Below are 13,412 nucleotides of genomic sequence, written 5' to 3'. Positions count from 1 at the left end.
GCATGAAGAAATAAACAGTGCTGGTTCCCTAACATTAAAGTTTCAGGAATGTGGTTATTGCTTTCAAGAAGAGACCATGAGGATGACCTGATTTCTGACAAAGGAAAAGTTGAACTCTTGCCTTTAAGTCTGCCTGATGAGCCCAACAAATACAGCAAAGGAGAATATAATCAATGAGTTTGTCTTAACTGAAGCTAATGCTTCAATGTCTTTTTCATAATGATGGTACTTGGTGACTTTTTCAAAGGAGATAGCTCAAGCAGGAATTTTTAAAAGTATACTGAGAGCGTATTCAGTGCTAAGCCTGTTCTATATCCTTACAACAACCATTTGCGGTAGAAACAAATTTCTACATTAAAAAGATGAGGAAATGGAGGCTTCTGTAAGTGAAACTGCTGGTCTAGAGTCACATAGCTAGTAAGCATGGGGACTTTAAATGCCCTCCAATCAAAGACCACCAAGAACACACCTGTGGTTGGACAGGCTAGGTTTATTACTTGTTACAGCAAAGCAGGGGATGTGAATCAGGAGGAATGATGGGACATCTCAGTACCAGAGTGTTAGAAAGGACATTTAGGATTTGAGCTTGTGTTAAATACTTTGGGGGCAGGGAGTATGTTCAACAGGAGAACACCAAGACCTACCTGTGAGTGCCAGGCCAGCTCCTAGATATCAGAGATTGCTTTTCTTTTTCTCAGAGCCTGAACTCAGATCCAGGTTTGTGTGACTGGAAACATCTCCTGTGTTTCCACAGGAAACCTGAAAAGAAGACTAGCAGATGAGGAATTTCATCTATGCACTTATTTCATCTACTGCCTTCACCACCTACTCAGACTCAACCTCTAATACAGTCTCTGGGATCATTGTAGGCAGCTAATAAATGTTTGCTGAATTAGTGAAACAACGAACATGTCAAGAATTCCAGAGAACAACTGCCTAGGAGCAAATCGCATCTCCACCACTTATCAGTATGTGATTTGGAAATTTTTAATTAAATGATAAAATTGTGTAAACTTTAAAAAGTTTTTCTTTACCCTTTTGTAAAATGGAGATAATCATCGAAATCATTCAAAGGACTGCTATGAGGGTCAAATGAACTGTTGTGTGGAGTGTGCTTACTTCAGCTCAGCAAATGTTAGCTATTGTTATTTTCAGGATAAGTACTCCATTAGCTTTGTGATCATGTTTGATATTCTTCCCACTAGGCATTAAAGCAAAGATCTTGTCTCTTACTATATCACCAGTGCCTAGCACATACACAAATGTTTGATAAATAAATAAGTAAATTGGCTAAAACACAGGAACTACCTCCATTTGGAGGATAAATTTTAATTTTTGTATCATTGTAAAAAGAACATAAGGAACTCCCATGTACCCTTTACCTAGATTCACTACTCGTTTATATTTGCTTTATTTGCTTAATCATCCCCCCCCAAATATACACACACACACGTTTCTCTGAATAATTTGAAATTAAGTTGGAGACAGTGTGCCCTTTTATCCCTAAATACTTCAGTGAATATTTCCTAAGAACAAGGACATTCTCTTAACTACAATACAGTAATCAAATTTAGAAAATTTAATGTTGATACAATATGCATTAAGAGCTAGTCCACATCCATATTCAAATTTGTCACTTGTCCCAGTATTGTACATTACACCTATTCTGCTTCTTGTTTTCCCAGTCCAGAATCCAATCACATACTACATCTTGTTGTCATGTCTCTTCAATCTTTTTCAAACCAGGATAGTTCCTCAGCCTTTCTCTGCCTTTCATAATACTGACAGTTATTTTGTAGAGTGCCCTCGATTTGGGTTTATGTCATGCTTCCTCATGAGATTTGGGTTATGCATTTTTGACAGAAATATCACAGAAGAGATGTTGTGTCCTTCTCAGTGCATCTCATTGGGAGACACAAGATCGTTACTTGACCTATAATTGGTAATGTTAACTTTGATCATTTTTGATTCACTTGTTTTTCGAGGTTATACCTCTGTAAAATTACCATTTTCCTTTTGTAGTCAATAAGTAATTTATGAGAGACACTTTTACTGTGTAAATAATTCGTCTTCTATTTTTATCATTCATAATTGATTTTCTAACTACATCTTTAAAAAAAGGAATTTTTCCTTCTCCCTATTTATTTATTTACTTCCTTATTTATATCAGTAAAGATTCATGGGTTACCATTTTATTCAATTAGTTATACTCTGTCACTAACATGTTTGATGCTCAAACAGCCAGTTTGTGTGTGAAGGAGCCAGTGGTAGCTCCTTCAAGTTAGCTCCCGTGTCCTTTGACATGCTCCCATCATTCTGATGCCCATTATCCTTACATTCTGGTGTAACAAGATGTTTCAAGCTTATCTGGTACTTTCCCTGCCCGGACTCAGGTTCTTTGAAAGGCGGCCGGTCTCTGTTTCTCCGCTTCCTGCCCTCAGGCGGAACCTTAGAGCCGACGGGGGCGGAGAACAGCGCTGCGGACCCACCTCTTCCGGTTGTAGCCGGAAGTCCCTCGGAGAGGGGCGGCCCTGTGTCAGGTGACCGGAGTCCGCGTAGGAGGGAATTGCAGGTTTTATCCCACAGCCTGAAGGGAACGACTGGCGGGGCGGACGACGGATGGATACGCTGGGGTGTCCTCAAAGGCATTAATTGAATAGAGGTAGGTACATGATGGGCTAGGGTGGCAGCGTACGGGCCGTCGAGGTTGAGAGACGCGGGCAGGGTTTCTGCCTTTCCCGGGCCCACGGGTTGAGACACCTGCCCGAGCGGCGCAGAGACAACAACCTCGGCTCTGCCCCGCGCCCTCCGCCCCAGAAGAGAGCTCGAGCTGGCGTTGTGTTCTACCGTCCTGTGATTACAGTTTTGGAAACTGAGGCCACGAGAAGGGAAATGGCTCCCACAAGCTCTCCTTTCCAGGCGGGGACTCATTCTAACTCTTTGGCTCTGGCCTGAGGCCGCCTCTCTCAGATGGATGTGCTTGTGATGATTTTACCTCGAGTGGAGAGGCCAAGGCCGGGAATCGTGGGGGACAGAGTTGGGCTTGGCAGTAAGGGAGCCGATTAGAGACTTAGCCACTTTAACTAATTGTGCGCTATGGACCCAATCCATTCCCTTTATTGGGCCTCAGTTTCCTCATTTTTTTTTAATGTTTATTCATTTTTTAAAGACAGAGACAGAGCACAAGTAGGGGTGGGGTGGAGAGAGAGGGGAACACAGAATCTGAAGCAGGCTCCAGGCTCTGAGCTGTCAGCACAGAGCCCGACGCAGGGCTCGAACTCAGGAACCGCACGAGATCATGATCTGAGTCAGACACTCAACCAACTGAGCCACCCAGGCGCCCCTCAGTTTCCTCATTTGTAAAACAGGGCAGTGTTTGTCAAAATATGGTTCTTACACTGCTTTGAAATGCCCTGGGAACATGCTTTACAATGCAGGTTACCTGCATTCAGACTCTGAATGCATTCATCTGCATTCAGACTCAGATAAGACCTCTGAATTAGAATCTGGGTTGGAACCTGGGAAACTGCGTTTTGAACGTACACCTCAGGGGTTCTGTACATACTGATGTTTGAAGCCCACTGATTTTAAGTGCTTTCCTGCTGTGGGAACTAGTTATCCATTCTTTGGTTTGAAGCAGCTGGAGCCGGTTCCGGATCTTTGAAAGATGGGATGTTTAGCCCAGAAAAGAGAGCAGTGGAAGGAAACTGTCTTTAAAGGGGGGGGGGGGGGGGGGGGGGGCGGGCGGGTAGGGAATTGTTATGGTTAAGAGCGCTTCCACTTTTATCTTTGGGGTTGAAAGAGGCAGACTAGGACCAATAAGTGGATTCTACAGGAAGAGAAGGTTTTGACTTAATGGAAGAACTTAATGCTGGTCAGAGATGACCAGCAATGGAATGGATTGCCTTCAAAGGTAATGAACTCCCTGTTGAAGGAGGTATATAGGTATTAGATGGCAGTCTTTTGCAATTTGAAATGTGTGATTCTGAATAACTATTTTGAATCTTTCTGGTGCTGATTGACTTCTTTTTTCTGGCCTCTCTTCTTGACACCTCCATCCCCACCAGCCTACATTTTCTAGAAGGCCAGTGGGTTTGAATTAATGCAGTCTGTTCCTGGTTGTCCTGTGCACTATCCTTCTTTTCAAGGACTTTGGAATGGCCCATTATTGTTGAATAACTAAGGAGATTCCCCACCCTATTGGTTTGTAGCTTATGTTCTTAGAATAACTTGGAAATGCTGCTAAAGACTTTGTGTTTGATCAGTAGAAACCAGTGAACTCTTTGAAGATCATGGAATTGAGGACCCTTGATCAGAAGGGCCCCTCAGGGTTGTTCAGGCCAGCCTTTCCTCCCTGGGATGTAAATCCCTCTTTAATCCTCTCTCCAGCAATGTGTTGTATAGCTGTTGTGTCTAATGAGAGAATTTTTGCAATCTGTCAGCCAACTTTTCATCCAGCATTTAAAACCAGTCCTCTTAGGGACATGACTTGCCAGTTCATCCTCACTAACATAAACTACAGATAATGCTCCTAGCATATCTTTCAGCTTTCTAATCAAATGTCAAAGTTCCTATTCTGTGGATAGGAAAACTCCAAGCAGATAACTTTTTCAAAACCTGTAGGAATGCTTACATTGCCCTGTGGAACAAAGATTCCATATTATGACCCAATTCTGCTCACATCCTTTCCACCCCCCAAAATAGTTTGGGTTTGAGCCAAGACTTCCTGCTTGTGTTCACCTTCCTGCTTTGCTTGTGTTTCCTAGGATTAAACAAAAAGGATGTGAATGCTTTTTCAGATATTATCCAGGTGGTGGGTAAAATGATTATAATTTGGTGATGTCTTTAACACTTCTTAATCTGAACATTTCCTTTTCAAAAAGCACCTAAATTGGCATTTCCAAAGTGTGTTCTTCAGGCCACTAGTCTTAAGACATGCCTCTGAAAAAAAGTGCTCTATAGTAAAAATAAATTTGGAAAATGCTGTATATCATTATCTTTTCTTGGAACTTCTCAGTGTATAGTACCACATTAAAGGCACTGAGATATCCTGTAATAAAGAAACATGTCTAATCTTGTTTAATGTACTGTCACCAAACTTAATTGGTGTAAAGCACTTTTTTTTTTTTTTTTTTTTTTTTTTTACTGTTTGTTTATTTTTGAGAGAGAGGGCGCACGCCCAGGAGGAGCAGAAAGAGAGGGAGACAGAGAATCTAAAGCAGGCTTCTTGCTGTCAGCACAAACCCTCGAACCCATGAACTGTGAAATCATGACCTGAGCCAAAGTCAGATGCTCAACTGACTGAGTCACTCAGGCACCCCTAAAACACTGTTTTTTTTTTTTTTAATTGAAGCACACATTGGCAAATACTTTTTTTTTTTTTAAGTTTATTTAAGTAATCTCTACACCCAACATGGGGCTTGAACTCATGACCCCAAGATCAAGAGTTGCATGCTCTTCCGAGTGAGCCAGCCAGGTGCCCCTAACTTTGGCAAATTCTGACCTAGAGAGTCTGCGTTTTATGGCCTATGGGCCAAATCTTGCTCCATTGTCTGTTTTTGGATGGCATGTGAAGTAGGGATGAAGTTTACCTTTTTAAATGGTGGAGAATAAATCCAAAGAAGAATGATATTTTCAGGGCACCTGGGTGGCTGAATTGATCAAGTGTCTGACTTTGGCTCAGGTCATGATCTCCCAGTTCGTGAGTTTGAGTCCCACTCAAGGCTCTCTGCTATCAGAGTGGAACCCACTTCTGATTCTCTGTCTCCCCCTCTCTGCCCCTCCCCTACTCACACTCTCCCTCTTTCTCTCAAAAATAAACATTAAAAAAAAGAAGAAGGACATTTTGTGATATGTGAAAATTAAAGGAAAATTAAAACTATAAGATTTTATTGGAACACAGCCACACCCATTAATTTACAGATTGTCTTTGGCAGAAGAGTTGAGTAGTTGCCCATAGACCATATGGTTCACAAAGTCTAAAATATTTATTATATGGCATTTACAGAAAAAATTTGCTAGCCCCTGACTTACACCATGTTAATTTTTTTAATTAAAAAAAATTTTTTTTAATATTTATTTATTTTTGAAAGAGAGAGAGAGAGAGACACAGTGTGAGTGGGGGAGGGGCAAAGAGAGGGGGAGGCACAGAATCCAAAGCAGGCTCCAGGCTCTGAGCACAGAGCTTGACGTGGGGCTTGAACCCATGAACCATGAGATCATGACCTGAGCTGAAGTCAGACACTCAACTGACTGAGCCACCCAGGCGCCCCCATTTTTTCAACTTTTTTATTTTGAAATAATTTTAGACTTGGAAAAATAATACACAAACTTCTTGTATACTTCTCACTCAACTTTCCCTAACGTTAACATTTTACAAAACTGTGTTTAAAATATCTAAATAAGAAATTTAACATTAATTCAGTACTACTAACGAATCTGTAGACTTTATTCCGATTTAGCCATTTGTCCTACTAATGTCCTTTTTCTGTTCCAGTACCCAATCCAGTTTCCCACATTGCATTTAGTTGTCAAGTCTTCTTCTTCTTCTTTTTTTTTTTTTTAATTTGTATCCAAGTTAGTTAGCATATGGTGCAACAGAGATTTCAGGAGTAGATTCCTTAATGCCCCTTACCCATTTAGCCTGTCCCCCCTCCCTCAACCCCTCCTGCAACCCTCTGTTTGTTCTCCATATTTAAGAGTTTCTTATGTTTTGTCTCCTTCCCTGTTTTATATTATTTTTGCTTCCCTTCCTGTATATCCATCTGTTTTGTATCTTAAAGTCCTCATGTGATTGAAGTCATATAATATTTGTCTTTCTCCGATTAATTTTGCTTAGCATAATACCCTCTAGTTCCATCCATGGCAAGATTTCATTCTTTTTGATTGCCGGATAATACTCCATTGTATATATATACCACATCTTCTTTATCCATTCATCCGTTGATTGACATTTGGGCTCGTTCTGTACTTTGGCTATTGTCGATAGTGCTGCTGTAAACATTGGGGTACATGTACCCCTTTGAAACAACATACCTGTATCCCTTGGATAAATATCTAGTAGTGCAATTGCTGGGTCATAGGGTAGTTCTATTTTTAATTTTTTGAGGAACCTCCATACTGTTTTCCAGAGTGGCAGCACCAGTTTGCATTCCCAAGTTGTCAAGGCTTCTTAATATCTAACAATCTGAGACAGTTCCTCAGTCTTTTTTTGTCTTTCGTGACGATAAACTTTTGAAGAGGACTGGCCAATTATTTTGTAGAATGTCTTTCAATTAACTGAAACAGAATTAATACATTATAAAATCCACCATTTTAAGTGTTTGCTTATTTATTTTGAGAGAGAGAGAGAGAATGTGCATGTGAGAGTGGGGGAGGAGCAGAGAGAGGGAGAGAGAGTCCCAGGCAGACTCTGTACTGATAGTGCAGAACCCAACACAGGGCTGGATCTCACAACTGTGAGACCATGACCTGAGCTGAAATCAAGAGTCAGACGTTTAACCTACTGAGGCACCCAGGTGCCCCATAAAATTCACTATTTTAAAGAATTCAGTAGTTTTTAGTATGTTCACAGGGTTGTGCAACCATCACAACTATTTTAAACCCAGAGCGTTTTCATGTCTCCCAAAAGAAAACCTGTACATGTAACAATCACTCCTTATTCTCCCCTCTTCTCACCCCTGGCAACCATTAGTTATAGATTCACACAGTATGTGACCTTTTTACAATATGTGGCCTTTTGTGTCTGGCTTCTTTGATTAAGCATGTTTTCATAAGGTTCATCCATGTTGTGTTTTATATCAGTACTTCTTTACTTTTTATTAATGAATAATATTTTGTTGTATGGTTATACCACATTTTGTTTATCCATTCATCAATTAATTAACATTTAGGTTGTTTCTTCCTTTTGGTTATTATGACCAACGCTGCACATTCATGTACAAATTTTCATTTGAACATAATTTCAGTTCTCCTAGATGTGTATACCTGGGAGTGGAATTGCTGGATCATATGGCAACTCTATGTTTAACTTTTTGAGAAACTGCCAAACTGTTTTCCATAGCAGCTGCACCATTTTATATTCTCATTAGCAATATGTGAGGGTTCCATTTTCTCCACATCCTCTTCAACAATTTTCTTGTCCTTTGTTGTTGTTGTTGTTGTTGTTGTTGTTGTTGTTGTTGTTATATCCACCCTAGTGGTTGTGAAGTGGCATCTCGTTGAAGTTTTTATTTTCATTTTTCTAATGACGGATGATATTGAACATCTTTTCATGTGCATATTGGCCATCTGTGTACCTTCTTCAGTGAAATGTCTTTTCAGATCCTTTGCCCATTTTGTAATTGCGTAATTTGTCACCATGCACAATTTTGCATGTAAGTATTCAAAGACTCTGCAGATTCCTTGAAGCCCCTTGAAGTAACGTACAGTGAGCTGAACTGCAAACTCTGAGGCAATGCCAATAACGCCCTGATCTGAATGGAGTTGGATTTGGACATGCTGAAGCACAGAGTAATTGCTCCTTTGAAACTGCTGACCATTCAGAGCTTGTTCAACCCCAACTACTCCTGCTGATCTTGCAGAGCTGGGGTGGCCATGGTCAAGTAAGAGAGGTCCTACAGTATTATTCAAAATATGATAAGACCACTAGGAGATCCTGCCACCTGGGAGCTACTCTCATGGTTGTCTGGTCACAGACAGGGAGTAGAGGAGTCAGTGGCAGTTTGGGATACCCTGGACTTGTGATATTGGTGGCAGAGCTACCAGTGCACCCATGCCTCTTTTGACCCCAAAGCATTTGGCTATATAACCAGATCATCTTAAACATATAATTAAGAATAAAACAATAATTTTGAAAAAGTTTTTACAAGATGGGGCACCTGGGTGGCTCAGTTAAGTGTCCGACTCTAATTTCGGCTCAGGTCAAGATCTCGTACTTTGTGAGTTCGAGCCCCACATTGGGCTCCATGCTAACAGTGTGGAGCCTGCTTGGGATTCTCTGTCGCTCCCTCTTTCTGTCCCTCCCATGTGTGTGCATGCCCTCTCTCTCTCAGAATAAAATAGGGGCACCTGGGTGGCTCAGTCAGTTAAGTATCGATTTTGGCTCAGGCCATGATCTCATGGTACGTAGGATTGAGCCCCACATCAAGGTCTGTGCTCACAGTATGGTGCCTGCTTGGGATTCTCTCTCCTCTCTCTGCCCCTTGCCCTATTTGCTCTCTCTCTCTTTCAAAATAAATAAACTTGAAAATAAATAAACTTTAAAAATATTTTAAAAAATACAAGTTTTTACAAAGAAAAAAATTTTAATTTTCAATGCTTCTAATATTTTGCTACAAGTAAACTAAATGAGTATTAATTTTACTTTTTCACCTCACTGTACATGTGTACCAATAGTAAGAGTGTTTTTAATGTGATAAAAATTTTTAAATTCATGGACAATTGTGATTTTTTTTCCCATTTATTATTATGATCATTTTTTATAGCTTCAGCTTGCATTTTTATTGTGTGCACTACTGTGCCAAGCAAGGATTGTCTATGTTATCCTCAGGCATTTTATTTGTTGGTAGAATTTGTGTCCATAGTAAAAAAATATAGTCCAAAATGCAAAATCTTTACATTCAACTAAAAGGGGACCGTTCAAGAAGACTAATATGCACTATTCCTTCTTTACTTCAGGCTTAATACCATATTAGGAGCTTTCCTAGCATTAGAGGACTGAAAGTTTAGAAACTATATGTTTCCTTTTCCAGAGATTAGTTGGTCTGTGAAAGGAGAGTGGAAGAACTGGGGGATGAGGAATGAGATATGGTTATCCTCACAATTAGGAACCAAATAGAGGCATATTCCTGAAAAACATTAATTTAGTCATTCACTCAATTTAACAGTATTTTAATAGAGTATGTAGAAATTTAAATGGGAGACATTACAGTGTAGATAGCACAGATCTTTCTTACTGATTTAGAAATAAGAAAAGATTTAGCCAAGGGCCAAACTTTGAAGATGCAAGGAAAAAAGCATATTCTGGGGAGCAAATATCTTGAACAAGTGAGAGGAAATGTAATCCATGGTATGGATGGAAACTTTAGCCTTAGTTAAGAGCAGAGATAGTTCATGCATGGTAATAAAGAGAGAAAAAAGAATATAAGCCTACAGACAGTCAGCTTGTCCTATTTGGAAGTAGGAAGATAAGGCAGATTGTGTTTTTATTTTTTTCAGTGAAATAATAAGGATGGTCATTAGTGAAGGTGAAGAGAAGGTAGGGGCCATTTGTAATTGAAGGAGTAAAAAGTTATGAAACAGCCCTCACAGACTGATAAGTTAGATTGACTCTGAAACTATGGAAGGATTGCTGGAAATTGCAAGGGGTCTTTTGAGGTCATAAATTCACGGTAAAGTGATTTGCACCAAATCTCCTTCTTCCTTGTGTGGACATATTCAGTTTTTTTAATGTATCAATAAGTAGGAAGGCATTATTTTGCTGGTTTACATTTTTTTTAATGGTTGTGATAATAAAGTTTATTTCTAATTTTTATTTATTTATTTTTTCTGTAATTCATTTCCAAGTTAGTTAGCATATAGTGCAACAATGATTTTAGGTGGTTTACATTTTGTTGTTGTTGTTGTTTTGTGTTTTTTGGGGGGTTTTTTGGGGGTTTTTTTTGGTTTTTTGGTTTTTGGTTTTTGTTTTTTTTGTTTGTTTTTTAGGTTTACATTTTTAGGTTTGCATTTTTTAAAGTAAGTTCTTTGATGGAAACTAAGGGAGAGGAAGGAAATTATGGAGGTATGCATATGGATAAAAGGATGGACCATGAGATCTAAATAAGATAAAAGGGAAGTAAGGACTTGAAGAGTCTTGATATACAGTAAAAAAGGGGTAAAGTTAATGAACTGGCCATCCCAGTTATTTGAAGTTTTATCAAATTGAATAGTAGGAGGAGGAAATTTGCTGGAATTTAGAAAGTGGTGGTCAGATGATGAAACTACTGAAATACATGTTTTGTTGTTGTTGTTTTTAATTAGGCTCTATGCCCAACACGGGGCTTGAACCTATGAAATCAAGAAATCAAGAGTCGTATGCACTACCAACTGAGCCAGCCAGGTACCCCTGAAATACATGTTTTAAAAGTCCAGTAATAGTTGGGGCACCTGGGTGGCTCAGTCGGTTAAGCATCCGACTTCGGCTCAGGTCATGATCTTGTGTGTAAGTTCGAGCCCCACATCAGGCTCTGTGCTGACTGCTTGCTCAGAGCCTGGCGTCTGCTTCAGATTCTGTGTCTCCTCCTCTCTCTGCCCCTCCTATACTCATGTTCTGTCTTGCTCTGTCTCTCAATAATGAATAAACGTTTAAAAAAAAAAAAAGTCCAGTAATAGTTAATGACAAATTTTAGAAAATGGCCACAGAAGTGGGTTGGTGAAGTTGGGTAGAAAACAAGATCTTAGGGAAAAGCTTAGAGAAGCAAGTCGCTGGAGTAGGTACTAGACAAATTATCTCTGGAGATATTAAACATACTCTTTAAAAAAATTTTTTTTATGTTCATTTTTGAGAGAGACAGAGTGTGAGCAAGGGAGGGAGGGCAGAGAGAGAGACAGGGAGACCCAGAATCCAAAACAAGCTCCAGTGGGGATGTGGGGCTTGAACTCATGAACCGCAAGACCATGACCTGAGCCGAAGTCTGAGGCTTAACCCACTGAGCCACCCAGGTGCCCCACGCATACTCTTATAATAATGTGGTGGAGAGAAGTGCAGTTAGGCAGATGATAAAATAGAGAAATTAAAGGACATGACCAGCTAGGTCAAAAGAAATATTGTATTGATTAGATTAGACTTGGTAATCAGCTACATTGATAATGTGTTGATAATAAGTTCTATTTAATACTTCTTCGAACCAGTCTTTTTGTACTTTGTACAGTGAATTATGCAGTGTTGTGTCAGGAGGTTCTAGAGAGGTATCTTTGCAGGTGTTAGCAGGGGGTGGGGGGTGTCTGCTGACCACCATTAAATTTTTCTTTGTCCAGTGTCCAGCCTCAGGTTGGAGCTATTATGCAAAGAAGTGAGGGTTATTTAACAAGGAATTAGGACTGTATGAAATACAGAGGTTTCTTTCAACCTAAATAAATTCTCCACATTTTGTTTTTTAATAAGCCCTATTTCCCTTATTAATTGGTATCACGGTACCTTAAAAAGGACAAATAACATCGGGACTTGTTTTTAGAAACAATCAGGAAGTTCTAGGTTAAAACTGTTTTGGGTGAGGGACACAAAACAGTAAGTTTAATTGTTCAAGTAATATATACTCATTTTAGACATTTTGGAAACTACAGAGAAACTTCCCTCTCTTCCCACCCCCCATTATCTCTAGCTCCTTATCTGAAGAGAGCATTTGTTACAGTTGCTTTATTTCCTTGTTTCTCCTCCACTGTGTACATTTTTAGTGGTTAGAATCATTCACTGCACATAGTTCTATAGCTTGCTTTTTCCTGTTAGCATTGTAATGTTAATGTCTCCATGCTTTTGCCAGCCTTTTTGGTAAGCATTGCTTCTGATACATTTACTTAACCATTCATTTATTTAATAAGTCAGTAAATCTTATTGTATAGATAATGATATATACAACAATTAATCAGCATGTTTTTAGTGAGTGGAAATATGGTTTTCTTTCTAATAAGGAGCCCAGATTATTTTTTAAAAACTTTTATTGTGGTAAAATATACATCACAGAATTTGCTATTTTAAAACCATTTTTGAGTGTACAATTCAGTGGCATTTAAGTACATTCACAATGTTGTGCAACCATCATCACTATCTTTCCAAAACTTTATCATTACCCCAAACAGAAACTCTATACCCATTAAACAATAACCTCCCATTTGCCCCTCATCCTAGTTCCTGGTAACTTCTAATCCACTCTGGTCTCTATGAATTTGTCTTCTGTAAATATTTTCTCTCTTTTTTTTTTAAAGACAGTATTCACCCATTTTTATTTTATTTTTTTAAAGTAGGCTCCACACCCATCATGGGGCTTGAATTCACGACCCTGAGATCAAAAGTCATGCTCCACCAACTGAGCCAGCCAGGCACCCCTATTGTAGATATTTTCTGTTAAGGAAATCGTATAATAAATTACCTTTTGTGGAAATATAGGGATCTTTTTTCCACCTTTTTTTTGATGTTTATTTTTGAGAGATTGAGAGAGAGACAGAGTGTGAGTGGGGGAGGGGCAAAGAGACGGGGAGACACAGAATCCAAAGCAGGCTACAGGGTCTGAGCTGTCAGCACAGAACCCAACATGGGAACCTAACCCACGAACCATAAGATAATGACCTGAGCCAAAGTCAGATGCTTAACTGACTGAGCCACCCAGGCGCCCCTCCAATTTTTTTTATTGTAGTAAAATACACATAACATAAAA

General features: G+C 39.4%; 1 protein-coding gene across 1 annotated transcript in view; it reads left to right on the top strand.

Moving 5' to 3' along the window:
• The first annotated feature begins 2,519 nt into the window (after window positions 1-2,519).
• The window catches only part of RNF185 (ring finger protein 185), a 38,055-nt gene continuing 27,162 nt past the window's right edge, over window positions 2,520-13,412 (top strand). Inside the window, exon 1 of the mRNA XM_045458284.1 lies at window positions 2,520-2,662. The gene's annotated coding sequence lies outside the window, so the exon portion shown is untranslated. The remainder of the gene's footprint in view (window positions 2,663-13,412) is intronic.

This window comes from Leopardus geoffroyi, chromosome D3 (assembly GCF_018350155.1).
Source record: "Leopardus geoffroyi isolate Oge1 chromosome D3, O.geoffroyi_Oge1_pat1.0, whole genome shotgun sequence".
NCBI classification, from domain to species: domain Eukaryota; kingdom Metazoa; phylum Chordata; class Mammalia; order Carnivora; family Felidae; genus Leopardus; species Leopardus geoffroyi.
This window is presented reverse-complemented; position numbering and strand designations above follow the sequence as displayed.